The sequence below is a fragment of the Ornithorhynchus anatinus genome, chromosome 1 (genome assembly GCF_004115215.2).
Source record: "Ornithorhynchus anatinus isolate Pmale09 chromosome 1, mOrnAna1.pri.v4, whole genome shotgun sequence".
Classification (NCBI taxonomy): Eukaryota; Metazoa; Chordata; class Mammalia; order Monotremata; family Ornithorhynchidae; genus Ornithorhynchus; species Ornithorhynchus anatinus.
This window is the reverse complement of record NC_041728.1, coordinates 120,850,588-120,865,819: the sequence shown is the minus strand read 5'-3', so window position 1 is coordinate 120,865,819 and position 15,232 is coordinate 120,850,588. Positions and strand designations below refer to the sequence as shown.

Genomic DNA, 15,232 nt, shown 5'->3' with positions numbered 1-15,232 from the left:
AGTCAGGGCTCATGAGTTCGAATCCCAGCTCTGCCACTTGTCGGCTGTGTGACTGTGGGCAAGTCACTTAACTTCTCTGTGCCTCAGTTCCCTCATCTGTAAAATGGGGATGAAGACTGTGAGCCCCACGTGGGACAACCTGATTCCCCTATGTCTACCCCAGTGCTTAGAACAGTGCTCGGCACATAGTAAGCGCTTAACAAATACCAACATTATTAGACTCAAGTTTACTTTGCGGAAGGCGGCAGTCGTAAACCATTTCCATATTTTTACCAAGAATTCTCTATGGATCCACTACCAGAATGAGTGCAGATGGAGAGCAGGGTGTTCTGGGAGAGATGTGTCCATGGAGTCACTTAGGGTCGGAAATAACTCGACAGCAAAAGACAAGAGAGAGGTTGTCAGTAGAAGAAATCCCTTCACTATCAAAACTATTCTACTTTGGAAGAGACTTCAGAGGGATGTTATGGCATCTTCAAACCTAGGAAGACTTAGTAAACATCCAGGTGGTTTAAGTGATGCTTGCTTGGAGGCAGGGGATCGACCAGATGACCCTTGAGGTTCTCTTCCAGTTCTCTTAGCCTATGGGGGACTCACCTACATCGCATTTAGGAAAGCTAGGTGTCAGCATCCTGAGCCTAGTTCACCATCATCCCAATAAGATTGTTCAAACCAAATGTATTTTTTGATTTAAGCTGCTACCAAGAGAATGTTTTCAAAGAGGTATATACTAATATATTGATATAATATTAATGGCATTGATTAAGCCCTTACTCTTTGCATCGAAGTGCCAAGTGCTGCATTCAGTCAGTCAGTCAATCGTTTCAGTCAATCATATTGCTTACTATGTGCAGAACACTGTACTAAGTGCTTGGGAGAGTACAATATCCGTGGCTCGGTGGAAAGAGCCTGGGCTTCGGGGTCAGAGGTCATGGGTTCGACTCCCGGTTCTGCAACTTGTGAACTGTGTGGCTGTGGGCAAGTCACTTAACTTCTCTGTGCCTCAGTTACCTCATCTGTAAAATGGGGATTAACTCTGAGCCTCACGTGGGATGACCTGATTACCCTGTATCTCCCCCAGTGCTTAGAACAGTGCTCTGCACATAGTAAGCGCTTAACAAATACCAACATTATTATTAATATAAGAAACACATTCCCTGATCACAAGAAGTTCACAGTCTAGAAGGGGAGACAGGCATTAATATAAATAAATAAATAACAGATATATACATAACTGCTGTGAGGCTGGGAGGGTGAATGAATAAATGGAACAAATTGGAGTGATGGTAGTAGAGAGTTGAAGAAAAAGAAAAAAGGGCTTAGTCGTGAAGGCTTCCCAGACTGAGCCCTCCTTTTTCTCTGCTTCTCCTCCCCTCCCCATCACCCTGATTCCCTCCCTCTGCTCTACCTCACTCCCCACCCCACTGCACTTGTGTATATATGTTCATATTTATTATTCTATTTCATTAATTATGTATATATATATATACACACATATATATATATATATAATTCTATTCATTTATATTGATGCTATTGATGCCTCTTTACTTGCTTTTTTTATTTTGTTATCTGTCTCCTCACTTCTAGACTGTAAATCCGTTGTTGGGTAGGGATTGTCTCTATTTGTTGCTGAATTGTACTTTTCAATCGCTTAGTACAGTGCTCTGCACACAGTAAGCACACAGTAAATACAGTAGAATGAATGAATGAAAGGCCTCTTGGAGGAGATATGCATTCAATAAGGCTTTGAAGTGGGGAAAAGGTCAGGCCCACTTTCAGACAGTAGGTGAGAGAAGCAGTCATTTTGGGATAGAATTTGGCATTGGAGACCTTGGGCTTCCTGGCCCTTCCAAGTGGGCCTCCAAAGAGAGACAGTGTTGCATGGTGGATAGAACATGGGCCTGAGAGTCCAAAGCACGTGAATTCTAATCCCAGCTCTACCACTTGTCCACTTCGTGACATTGGGAAATTCACTTCACTTCTTTGTGCCTCAGTTGCCTCATCTGTAAAATGGGGATTAAGATTGTGAGCCTCATGAGAGACATGGACTGTGTCCAACCTGAGAAGCTTGTAACTACCCCAGTAATAATAATAATGTTGGTATTTGTTAAGCGCTTACTACGTGCAGAGCACTGTTCTAAGCGCTGGGATAGACACAGGGTAATCAGGTTGTCCCACGTGAGGCTCACAGTCTCAATCCACATTTTCCACATGAGGGAACTGAGGCACAGAGAAGTGAAGTGACTTGCCCACAGTCACATAGCTGACAAGTGGCAGAGCTAGGAATCGAACTAATGAGCTCTGACACTGAAGCCCAGGCTCTTTTCCACTGAGCCACGCCGCTTCTCCAGTACTTAGTACAGTACCTGGTACATAATAAATGCTTAACAAATACCATAAAATACATATATAAATTAAGATGGCCACTGCTTGGGACATTCAAGATGGTGCCTGAACCTGAACCAGAGACCTAGACACATGCATAGAATCCCTCTGCCAGTGATGATGATGATGATGATGATGATGGCATTTGTTGAGCACTTATTATGTGCCAAGCACTGTTCTAAGGACTGAGGGGGGGGTACAAGGTAATCAGGTTGTCCCACATGGGGCTCACAGCCCTAATCCCCAATTCACAGATGAGGTAACTGAGGCACAGAGAAATTAAGTGACTTGCCCAAAGTCATACAGCTGTCAAGTGGCAGAGTCGGAATTAGAACCCATGACCTCTGACTCCCAAGTCCGTGCTCTTTCCACTGAGCAACATTGCTTCTCTGTGCTTCTCAATCACTCTGCTACATGCATGAGGAGCATAAAGCGAATGGGGACCCCTTGACAAAATGCCCTAGGTCCAAGTTGACTTCCATGTGACACCATACCTGATGCATAACAATGTCACTTGGAATGTGAAGGTGCTGCAAGCATTTGATCCCCACAGGATGGCCTTGTGTCTGAAGCCAATTCTGACTGGGTAGATGGAGAGAGCATGGGCCTGGGAGTCAGAAGGACCTGGGTTCTAATCCTGGCTCTGCCACTTGTCTGCTGTGTGACCTTGGACAAGTCCCCTAAATTCATTCATTCAATAGTATTGAATTATTAATTTCTCTGGGTCTCAGTTCCCACATCTGTCAGATGGGGATTAAGAGTGTGAGGCCCATGTGGGACAGGGACAGTCTCCAACTCGATTAACTTGTATGTGCCCCAGCACTTAGAACAGTCCTTGGCACATAATAAGTGCTTAACAAGTAACATAATTATTATTCTTAGTAGATGATCAGATCAGGAACTGTACTACTGATTCACTGTCAGTCATGTCAGTGTTACTAATCTGAAAGAACTAACTCATGTGTTTCCCCTTCCTACTCCCTTCTTGATCCCTTCTCCCCTCCTCATCTTATGTCGTCGAGTCATTTCCAAACCATAGTGACACCACGGACACATCTTTCCCAGAACGCCCCACTTTCCATCTGCAATCATTCTGGTAGAGTATCTATAGAGTTTGCTTGGTAAAATTACAGAAGTGGTTTACCATTGCCGCCTTCCGCACAGTAAACTTGAGTCTCTGCCCTCGATTCTCTCCTATGCCGCTGCTGCCCAGCCCAGGTGAGGTTTGACTTGTAGCAGATTGCCTTCCACTTGCTAGCCACTGAACAAGCTAGAAATGGAATGGGTATGCCTCTGCTTGACTCTCCCTACTGTAACTGAGACTGGTAGAGTCCTGGAAACTCACCAGGTGTGACCCTGAGAGGCTTTCCTCCTTAGGAGTCACCAAAAACATTTCTATATCCACTTATTTCAGAGCTTTAGACTAGCATGTATCTGAAGTAGTCCCCTAAGGTATATTATTTTCACACCTAACACTTGAAACTCCCATAAACATGGAAAAAACTATTTCTATGTTTTCATTGCACTTGCTTCTAAATTTGACAGAATAAAATGAAGCAGGCTGTGTGGTGGTGAAGGTGTTAGTGAAGTGACCTTTTTAAAGTGACTTCACCATGAGTGGTTAACACCTTCATTTCAGAAGGTTAGGTATGGTTGAATTATTGACTTTTTATTCTAATAAACATGCCAGATTCCTTATTTAATGTTTATTACTTCCCTTCAGAACTTTCTCCCATAGTCTGAATTTCATTGTATGGTGGTATCCTTGTTAGTGTGTAGATTTACCTATGAGTTTTATTTTTTGTTGTTTTCTTTTTTTTTTTAATCCTGGTACCCTAATCATCCCCAGGGTCTGGAATCTGAGGGATTAGAAATTGGAAAAGCCATCTTGCCTCATGCTAATGAGGAACAGAAATGTTCTCCTTTACATTCAGAAATCCATAGATGACTGGGTTAAGGACCGTACTGTTTTTTTTTTTTTTCCCCAAGACCAAAGGAAAGACGCTGGAGGGTTGGGGTAATGAGACCTGGTTTTCCACAGGTAGAAATTGAGGCCATTGTTCCATAGGGCAGCCAACAAAAGAGAAAGCAGATCACCACGACAAACACTGTGAGCTGGACTCACTGCTCCCCAATCTTCTCCATCCCTTTGCTCACACCCTTTGACCTGCAAAAAAAAGATATAATAGCAACAGTAATAATAATAATAATATTTGTTAAACACTTACTATGTGTCAAGAACTGTACTAAGTGCTGCAGTAGGTACAAGAAAATCAGGCCCCACATGGATCTCACAGTCTAAGTAGGAGGGGGAACAGGTATTGAATCCCAATTTTGCAGATGAGGAAACTGAGGCACAGAGAAATTAAGTGACTTGGCCAAGGTCACACAACAACTAAATGTTGAAGTTGAGATCAGAGTCCAGGTCCTCTGCTTCCCGGCCCTTTGCTCTTTCCACTAGGCCATACTGGTGAGCAGCCCTTTAGGCCAGCTCATTACTAATGAGCCTCTGTCTTTTAAAAAGGGAGGTGGCTATATAAGCATGCAGTGAATTGACTTAATTAGAAATGTTTCACAAATGGAAATTCTGTGCTGTACAGAAAGAGATACAGTTGCTTTCTAGACAATCATCATGAAGCATACACAACATAATGTCTTAGGAATTCACCGAGTCTGGTGCCTACCAGTATCGAGAAGCAGCTTGGCTCAGTGGAAAGAGCGTGGGCTTGAGAGTCAGAGGTCATGGGTTCTAATCCCGCTCTGCCACTGGTTAGCTGTGTGATTATGGGCAAGTCACTTTACTTCTCTGTACCTCAGTTATCCCATCTGTAAAATGGGGATTAAGACTGTGAGCCCCACGTGGGACAACCTGATTACCTTGTATCTACCCCAGCACTTAGAACATTGTAAGTGCTTAACGAATACCATAGTTATTATTATTACCAATTCTACTGTATTGTACTCTAGCAAGCATTTAGTACAGTGCTCTGCACATAGGAAGGGCTCAATATACAGTACAAATCTCAACCTTTGAACCCTACTGAGGGCATCCATACCACTGCACATTTTTCTGAATAAGTAACTCAACACACAAGGTAAAAGAATCCTCCAAAGAATCAGTGAGCCCTATATTTTGAGTTACCTTACATTATCATGGAGGAAAATTAGCAGTCCTTCTAACCCTTTCATAGTAGTTGAGGCATTTGTTAAGTACCTACTATGTGTCAAGCACTGTACTAAGCACTTGTGTTGATGTCCAATCTGCTTAACTTTTATCTACCCATGGCTTAGAACAGTGCATGGCACATTGTAAGTGCTTAACAAGTACCATCATTGTACAAAATAATCAGATCAGATACTGTTCCTCTTCCACAGGAGCCTCACAGTCTGACTAGGAGGGAAAAAAATATAAAATCTCCATTTTATAAATTAGAAAAATGAGGTGAAGAGAGTTTAAGTGACTTGCATAAAATCACACAGCAGGCTAGCGGCAGGACTGTGATTAGAACTCAGGTCTTCTGAATTCCAGGCCTGGGGTCTTTCCTTTAGGCCATACTGCTTCCCAACTTGGGTCTAATGACCAACACGAGTCAACAGAGGCCTAGAAATATAATATGTAGTCTGTGGTTGTCAGGCTGGACATGACACCTGTAGAGATGACACCACCTCCCTTTTTAAAAGAAAGAAGCCCATTAGTAATGATGCACTGTGATAGATACAAGATAATCAGGTTGGACACAGTCTCTGTTCCACAGGGGGCTCACTGGGAGGGATTAGGCTTTAATCTCCATTTTACAGATGAGGAAACTGAGGCACAGAGAAGTTAACTAAATTGCTCTGTTCCCTCATCAGTTCTTTGATCTGCAAAATGAGGTTTCAATACCTGTTCTCCCTCCTACTTAGACTGTGGGGCCTGAGTATTTTGCATTTACCCCAGTGCTTAGTATAATTCTTGGCACATAGTAAATGCTTCACAAATACCATTGTTATGATTGTTGTTATTACTGTTGTTGCTAGTATTATTTTACTCCTAGTTTCCCAAGGAAATTTCCACTGGTCAGGATGGTGGATGTGAGTGTCTAACTAAACAACTGTGTACAAACTGGATGAGGCACTGCAAGTACTGCTCCTGAGAGGCCTCGTGGAAATAAAACGTTCCATAGCCGCAAATGGCCGTCACTCCCTAACCCACTGTTTTAGGAGGCGGGCCACTAGCTTCTGGAGTGAGACAGAAGCTTCTGGAGCTGGGCAAGACAGTGCAGGTGGCTTTCACTGTCGAGCCAAAACCATTAATGCCTCACCAGTGGTCTCTGTTCACCTTAGCCACTTCCTCCCCTAGAAATGCTGGCTCACCGCCAGCTTCCTGTTTCTGCTCAAGGGCTTTTATTTTTTTCACCTGCTGTCCTTGACCATACAATGTTTTGGGTTTTTGGCTCTTTAGTTTATGAGGCTTGGCCACCCCGGGATCAAAAGTGAAATGGCTAGTGCTCAACTGGCTTCAGAAGAAGACCCGGCTCTAGCTGCTGGCACCTTTTCCCTGACCACCATTTGGGCTTTGAGGAGAAGAGGGTGAGAAACATCAGAAGATTTAAATAATAATTATGGTATTCGTTAAGCGCTTACTACGTGCCGAGCACTGTTCTAACCGTTGGGGTAGATACGAGGGTATCAGGTTGTCCCATGTGGGGCTCACAGTTTTAATCCACATTTTACCTATGAGGTAACTGAGGTACAGAGAAGTTAAGTGACTTGTCCAAAGTCACACAGCTGACAAATGGCGGAGTCAGGATTAGAACCCACAACCTCTGACTCACAAAACCAGTGGTCTTTCTGCTAAGGCAAGCTGCTCCTCATTAAAGGAACCGGAAGACCTCTCCTAGAAAACAAAACCATGATTTAGGGCTAGGCTCAATGGGGAAGCAGCGTGGCTCAGTGGAAAAGAGCCTGGGCTTCAGTGTCAGAGCTCATTAGTTCGATTCCTAGCTCTGCCACTTGTCAGCTGTGTGACTGTGGGCAAGTCACTTAACTTCTCTGTGCCTCAGTTACCTTCATCTGTAAAATGGGGATTAACTGTGAGCCTCACGTGGGACAACCTGATTACCCTCTATCTACCCCAGCGCTTAGAACAGTGCTCTGCACATAGTAAGCGCTTAACAAATACCAACATTATTAAAGTTGTGAGGTTGAATAGCTATAAACCCCAGTACTAATTATCCCCTACTGAGAGTGAATGAGATACATAGACGAGCATAGGTAGTTTACTGCCCACTACCCAGTAAAGAAGCAGCATGGCATAGTGGATAGAACAAGGGCTTGGGAGTCAGAAGGTCATAGGTTCTAATCCCGGCTCTGCCACTAGTCTGCTGTGTGACTTTGGACAAGTTATTTCATTTCTCTATGCCTCAGTTACCTCATCTGTAAGATGGGGATTGAGGCTGTGAGCCCAGTGTGGGACAGGGACTGTGTCCACCCTGATGTATATATATCCATCCAGTGCTTAGTACAGCATCCTGCACATGGTAAGCACTTAATAAATACCATAAAACAAGCAAAGAAACAAACCAGCAAGAGTGAAATCCAAGGAAAGGATATGGGTTTCAGGGAGAGAAGGGGAAGGAAGGGCAGAGGGCACAAGGAGATTACAGATGGCATTGAATATAGAAACATGGGAATGGTAGATGAAAGAATGAAAGTAATTTTCTGTGGATGGAGGAGTATCAACAAAAAGGTGATTGAATGGATGACAAATTTAATCAATCTATCATATTTACTGAGTGCTTAATAACGATAATAACGGTATTCGTAAACCACCCACTATGTGCCAGGCACTGTACTAAGCACTGGGGTGGATGCAAGCAAATTGGATTGGACACAGTCCCTATCCCTCGTAGAGCTTACAGTCTCAATCATCATTTTACAGATGAGGTAACCCAGGCACAGAGAAGTGAAGTGACTTGCCCAAGGTCACACAGCAAACAAGTGGCAGAGACAGGATTAGGACCCATGACCTTCTAACTGCCAGGACCATGCTTTATCCATTTTGCCATGCTGCTTCTCACTTCTTACTATATACAGAGTACTGTATTAAGTACTTGGGAGAGTATAATATAGCAGAGTTGGTAGACATGTTCCTTGCCCACAGCAGCTTACAGTTTAAAGGGGGATATAGATATTAATATGAATAAATCAGTTATGGATATGCACATGAGTGCTGTGGGGCTGAGGGAGGGGTGAATAAAGGATAGAAATCTAAGTTCAAGGGCATCACAGAAGGACAGGACAAAGAGGAAATGGGGGCTTAATGAGTACTTCTTAAATTTAATAGAGGTGACCCCAAGTAAATCACCAAGTATTACCCAAGGCCAAAATAGGAAACAGAGGGTTGAAGAGACACTTGAAGGTGAGAAGTAGAAAGTTTTATAGCAGGTGGTAGTGCTCAGAAAGGAGACACCCTAGGTGGAAGAAGCTGAGAAAAGATTCCTGGGTGGCATAAAAGCAGGAAGGGGAGATTTGGAGATTCATGTGGGGAAATGGTTTTTAAATAGTTTTGCTGCATTGGAGAGGAGATGGGCCAGATGGAGAAGATAAATAAAAACTCACTGGACCAAATGCAGTGAAACACGAAGAGACAACAGAAGGTACAGAATGAGGAGGCATAAGGCCCATGAGATGCATGAAGGGAGGTAGATTTTACAGCGGGGTAGGGAGCTGGTCCACATGGAGCAGGTTAATAGACAATTCACAGACAGGATGCAGTTAAAATACAAAGGGAAGGAAACACGGAATCTAGATACAGATGGTCAGCAAGGCGGAGGGAGGGACAGAGATGTTTTACAGTGGAGGTTTTACAGCTGATGGAAGGGAAGTTAATAAGGATTTGGACAGCTGGGTTAGATAGATGAGTCTGGAAGGGCACAGATCGGAGACCAATGACAGTCAATACGCATTATGGACATTAGTAGTAGAGTGCTTTTGGCAGGTTGGAGGGATGTGGTTGGAGAGCAGGTGGGCTAAGTGTACCTTAGTGTAAGTGTTCTCTAAGTGTAATAGAGAAATGAGATCCTAAATGCCACCAAAATATAGAAAAGGGCCAGACAGTACGGGCTCAGGAGGTAGAGGATACACAAAACAATTAAGGGAGGAAGATGGGAGGTCCTTTTCTTTTTGTTTTGGGGTGGGGTTTTTTGTTTGTTTTGAATGGTATTTGTTAAGCACTCACTATGTGCCAGGGCACTGTACTTAGTGTTGAAGTACTGTACTAAGTATACTAAGTGCTGGGATAGAAACAAATTAATCAGATTGGACACATTCCATGTCCCATATCAGGTTTACAGTCTTAATATCATTTTACAGATAAAATACCTGAGTCACAGAGAAATTCAGTGACTTGCCCAAGGTGACAAAGCAGACAAGCGGCAGAGCCGGAATTAGAACACAGATCCTCCTGGCTCCCAGGTCCAAGCTATAGCCACTTGACCTTGCTGTTTCTGTTGATGGTAGTTTGGCAAAAGACTGTAATGGGGTGATGACAAAGGCTGAGAAGGGCAGTAGGTAAGCGACATATCAAAGTTCAAATTTAGACATCCCCTGCACATCTAAAACTTTGGAGGCAGAGTGTCCATGGGAGTAATGGATAGAACACAGGCCTGGGAGTCAGAAGGTCATGGATTCTAATTTTGAATCCCGGCTCTGCCACTTGTCCTCTGTGTGCCCCTGGGCAAGTCACTTCATTTCTCTGGGCCTCATATACCTCCTCTGTGAAATGGGGATTAAGACTGTGAGCCCTATATGGGATAGGGACTGTGTCCAAACCTATTTGACTGTATCCACCCCAGCACTTAGTTCAGTGAGTGCCTGGCACATAGTAAGTGCTTAACAAATACCATAATTATTATTATTATTACCGCAAATTTAAGGTGGTGGCTAGATTTGTGGCAGTTTAGGAAGAAGGGCAAGTAGAGGAGTTGGACCAGAATATTGGCTTCAGAGGTCTCCATCACCTTGCCCCTCCTACCTCACCTCTCATCTTTTCTTCTACATCCCAGCCTCCACAGTCTGCTCTTCCGGTGCTAACCTCCTCACTGTGTCTCGTTCTCGCCTGTCCCGCAGTTGACTCTTTGCCCATGTACTACCTCTGGCCTGGAATGCCCTCCCTCCTCAAATCCACCAAACTAGCACACTTCTCCCCTTCAAAGCCCTACTGAAAGTTCATCTCCTCCAGGAGGCCTTCCCAGACTGAGTTCCTCTTTTCCTCTGCTCCTCCTCCCCTCCCCATTGTCCCAACTCCCTCCTCCAGCTCTACCACCCCCATCCCACAGCACTTGTGTATATATGTACATATTTATTATCCTATTTATTTTATTAATGATGTGTATTTATTTATAATTCTATTTATTTATATTGATGCTATTGATGCCTGTCTACTTGTTTTGTTGTCTGTCTCCCCCCTTCTAAATTGTGAGCCCATTGTTGCATAGGGATTGTCTCTATTTGTTGCTGAATTATAATTCCCAAGCACTTAGTACAGTGCTCTGCACACACTAAGTGCTCAATAAATATGATTGAATGAATGAATGAATGGAAGAAAGAAAGATCCCAGGTTGTAAACTCCTGGAATGAAGAGGTTGTGTTTCTTCAGTGGTTACTGTGTGTCAAGCACTGCTCTAAGTGCTGGAGTAGGTGCAAGTTAATCAGGTTGGACACAGTCCTTTTCCCACACAGGGCTCACAGTCTTAATCCTCATTTTATAGATGAGGTAACTGAGGCACAGAGAAGTTAAGTGACTTGCCCAAGGTCACATAGCAGACAAGTGGTGGAGTCAGGATTGGAACCCAGGTCTTTCTGACTCTCAGGCCCATGGTCTATCCACTATGCCGTGCTTCTTTCCTGGAGTGTACTCTCCTAAATATGTAGTACAGTGCTCTGCACAGAGTAAGAACTCAATAAATGTGTCAAGTACTGTTCTAAGCACTGGGGTAGATACAAGTTAATCAGATTGGACACAAGCCATGTCCCATATGGGGCTCACAGTCTAAGTAGGAGGGATAACAGGCATTGAATCTCCATTTTACAGTTGAGGAAACTGAGGCATGTTAAATTTAAGTCACTCAGCAGACAACTGTTAGAACCAGAGTTAGAACCCAGTTCCTCTGACTCCTTGCTCTTTCCACTAGACCAAACTGCTTATTACTGATTGATTGACTAATTGACTAGTGAGTTCACGGACTGGATGCAAGCAAAAGTATAGCAATTATAGGGGAAAGTAAGACTTTTTGAAGTCAGTTAGAGAGAAGAAGTGTTGAATGGGTAAGGCTCAGGGACAAGTGACCCAATTGCCACTAACACAGAAGGGAAGTAGGCTGCCCAGACTCAGAAGGCAGATGGAAGAAGGTTCTAGTAGTTTGAAAAATAGGTTGGAGAGGAGGGATATGGACATCCCAAAGTGGATGCAGAAGAAGCTGAATATGGTCAATAGACAGTAAAAGGAGGAGGAGACTGGGGTCACAGACACCTGAAATAAAGTAGACCATAGCGTATATTACTGTGAATTAAAAGGGAGGTAGTAAGAAGGGGGATGCAGCAGACAGACAATGTTAATGACAACTGTGGTATTTGTTCAGCACTTATTATGTGTCACACAGTGTACTTAGCTCTGGGGTAGATATAATGTAAGTAGATTGGACACAGTCCCTGCCCCACAGAGGACTCACAGTCTAAGTAGGATGCAGAACGGATTTATTTAATCCTCATTTTACAGATGAGGAAACTGAGGCAGAGAGAAATTTAGTAATAGTATTTATTAAGCACTTACTGTGTGCAGGGCACTTAGAAAGCAAAGGAAAAGAGTATATTGCAGAAATTTGATACAATAATTAAGGTATTTGTTAAGCACTTACTATGTGCCAGGCACTGTACTAAGTGCTGGGGTAGATACAAGCAAATAGGGTTGGGCACAATCCCTGTCCCATGTGGGGCTCACAGTCTCAATCCCCATTTTACAGATGAGATCACTGAGACACAGAGAAGTGTATGTAATCTGTCCCTCTACAGGGCTCACAAAATTTGAATATAGGGTGAAGGAGAGGGCTAGAGGCAGACACTTTAGGAGCAATGAAACAATAATTCATTAAAACAGCCTAAGGGACAAGGACAAATACACAACACATAAAATATAAACAAAAAGTCAGTAGGGAGCTTTAGCAGGAGAAGCAGCAACATGGCTTAGTGGATAAAGCACAGGTGTGCGAGTCAGAAGGACCTGGGCTCTAATCCCAGCTCCTCCACATATCTGCTGTGTGACCTCGGGCAAGTGACTTCACTTCTCTGGGCCTCAGTTACTTCATCTGTAAAATGGGGATTAAGAATGTGAGTGGAGACTAAGAGTGTGTCCAAATTTATTAATTTGTTCCTATCCCAGTGCTTAGATTAGTGCTTGGCACGTAGCAAGGGCTTAACAAGTACTATTCTTATTATTATTACTCTCCTCATGATTCAGAGTCCATAGCAAACACATAGCTAAAGCAAGGGCTACTATTATCACTAGCCTTGCTGAGGTTATAAAGGTCATGTTGCAGATGCCTTTCTCTCTCCTGCAGCATGCCGGAAGCAGACAGTTTGAGTATGATTGGATGCGATGAGGGGGGCTAAGACCACATGGGGAAGTGAAGCTACAACTACCAGATGTTCCGCTCGGCTACATCAGTGCAGGCTGACAGACACTTTGGCTCTCTTTAAATAACAACGCTAGACAAGTTAATAAAAGTGGAATGAAAAAGACCATCACATCCTTTAGGAGGCAATCAAACAGAGCCTGGTGGTAGTGTAGTATCAACTTTAAACCAAACTGAAGGCCCACAGCATTATAATGTTGTATAATCTTTTGAAGAGGGAGACCTGGGGCACGACTCACTGCTATCAAGAAAGGACTAGCTCTACATCTCCTCCCCCATTCTCTCTCCCTCCCTCAAGTCTCATATCTCCTCCTGCCTTCATGACATCTCCACCTGGATGTCCGCCCACCACCTAAAACTCAACATGTCCAAGACCGAGCTCCTTATCTTCCCTCCCAAATTCTGTCCTCTCCCTGACTTTCCCGTCTCTGTGGAAGGCACTACCATTCTTCCCGACTCACAAGACCGCAAGTTGGTGTCATCCTTGACTCTCCTCTCACATTCAACCCACACATCCAATCTGTCACCAAAACCTGTCGGTGTCACCTTCACAACATCGCCAAGATCCTCCCTTTCCTCTCCATCCAAACTGCTACCTTGCTGGTACAATCTCTCAGAATATCCCAATTGGACTACTGCAACAGCCTCCTCTCTGATCTCCCATCCTCCTGTCTCTTCCACTTTAATCTATACTTCACTCTGCTGTCTGGATTATCCTTTTACAGAAACACTCTGGGCACATCACTCCACCCCTCAAAAACCTCCAGTGGATGTCTGTCAACCTTTTCATGAAGCAAAAACTCCTCACTCTTGTCTTCAAAGCTCTCCATCACCTTGCTCCCTCCTTCCTCACCTTCCTTCTCTCCTACAGCCCGCCTCATACATTCCGCTCCTCTGCTGCTAACCTCCTCACTGTGCCTCGTTCCCATCTGTCCGACCGTCGATCTCTGGCCCACATCCTACCACTGACCTGGAATGCCCTCCCTCCTCACATCTGCCAAACTCTTCCCCTCTTCAAAACCCTACTGAGAGCTCACCTCCTCCAGGAGGCTTCCCAGACTGAGTCCTCCCTTTTCCTCTGCCCCTTCTCCCCTCCTCATTTCCCTGACTCCCTCCCTTCACTTACCCCCTTCGCCTCCCCACAGCACTTGTGTATATTTGTATATAGTATTTATTACTCTATTTTATTAATGATGTGTATATATCTATGATTCTATTTATTTATTATGATGGTATCGATACCTGTCTACTTGTTTTGTTTTGCTGTCTGTCTCCCCCTTTAAGACTGTGAGCCTGTTGTTGGGCAGGGATTGTCTCTATTTGCTGCAGAATTGTACATTCCACGCACTTAGTACAGTGTTCTGCACACAGTAAGCGCTCAATAAATATGATTGAATGAATTAAATGAATGACTGAGATGGCACAGCAGCAGCTTTTATACCTGGCCTGGTGTGCAAGTGACTTGCCTGAGGTCATGTAGTAGGCTGGTGGCAGAGCTAGTATTAGAACCCAGAACCTTTGACTTGCAGACCTGTGCATTTTTCACTAGCCACACAGCTTCCTAGATAAAATGACGAGCCCAACTCAATGATAATAGCCAGTGGGAATGACAGCACACAGTCAGGAGGCAGATGATCAATGAGGTGGTGTATGGCAGAAAAACTCTGGCAGATGGAAAGGACATTGAAGAATAGAGATAGAGCAAAAGGAAACAGTTGGTAAAAAGTGAGGGTTATCCACAAAGAGAATAAAGAGGGAAATTGGAGGAAAATAGGAAATAGAAGTCATAGGCACAAACCCCAGTGGTTACTGTGAGTAGAGTGAATCAGAGAGTCAGTGAAAATGGATCAGTGAATCAGTGAATCAGAGACTCACCAAGATGCATCGAGTAAGAGGTGGGAAAGAGTTGATGAAAGGTTAAAGAGAAGAAAAATGTTATAGAATGATGATGGGATAGAGGAAACAGCTGATGGTATAAAATTTGTGAGGGAATGGCAGAACTGAGGAGCAAACAGTACAGAATCAGGAGGTCTTGATTACTATATCAGCGTCCTTGCTGACCTCCCTGCCTCCTGTCTCTCCCCACTCCAATCTTTACTTCACTCTGCTGCCCAGCTCATTTTTCTACACAAATGATCTGTCCATGTTTCCCCACTCCTCAGGAACCTCCAATA

General features: G+C 43.9%; 1 non-coding gene across 1 annotated transcript; it reads right to left on the bottom strand.

Annotated features, from left to right (window-relative positions):
• Positions 1 to 3,616: 3,616 nt before the first annotated feature.
• Positions 3,617 to 3,754, bottom strand: LOC114817163. Its single transcript, XR_003765008.1, has one exon. It is a non-coding gene; the product is annotated as a small nucleolar RNA SNORA7 (small nucleolar RNA).
• Positions 3,755 to 15,232: the final 11,478 nt, after the last annotated feature.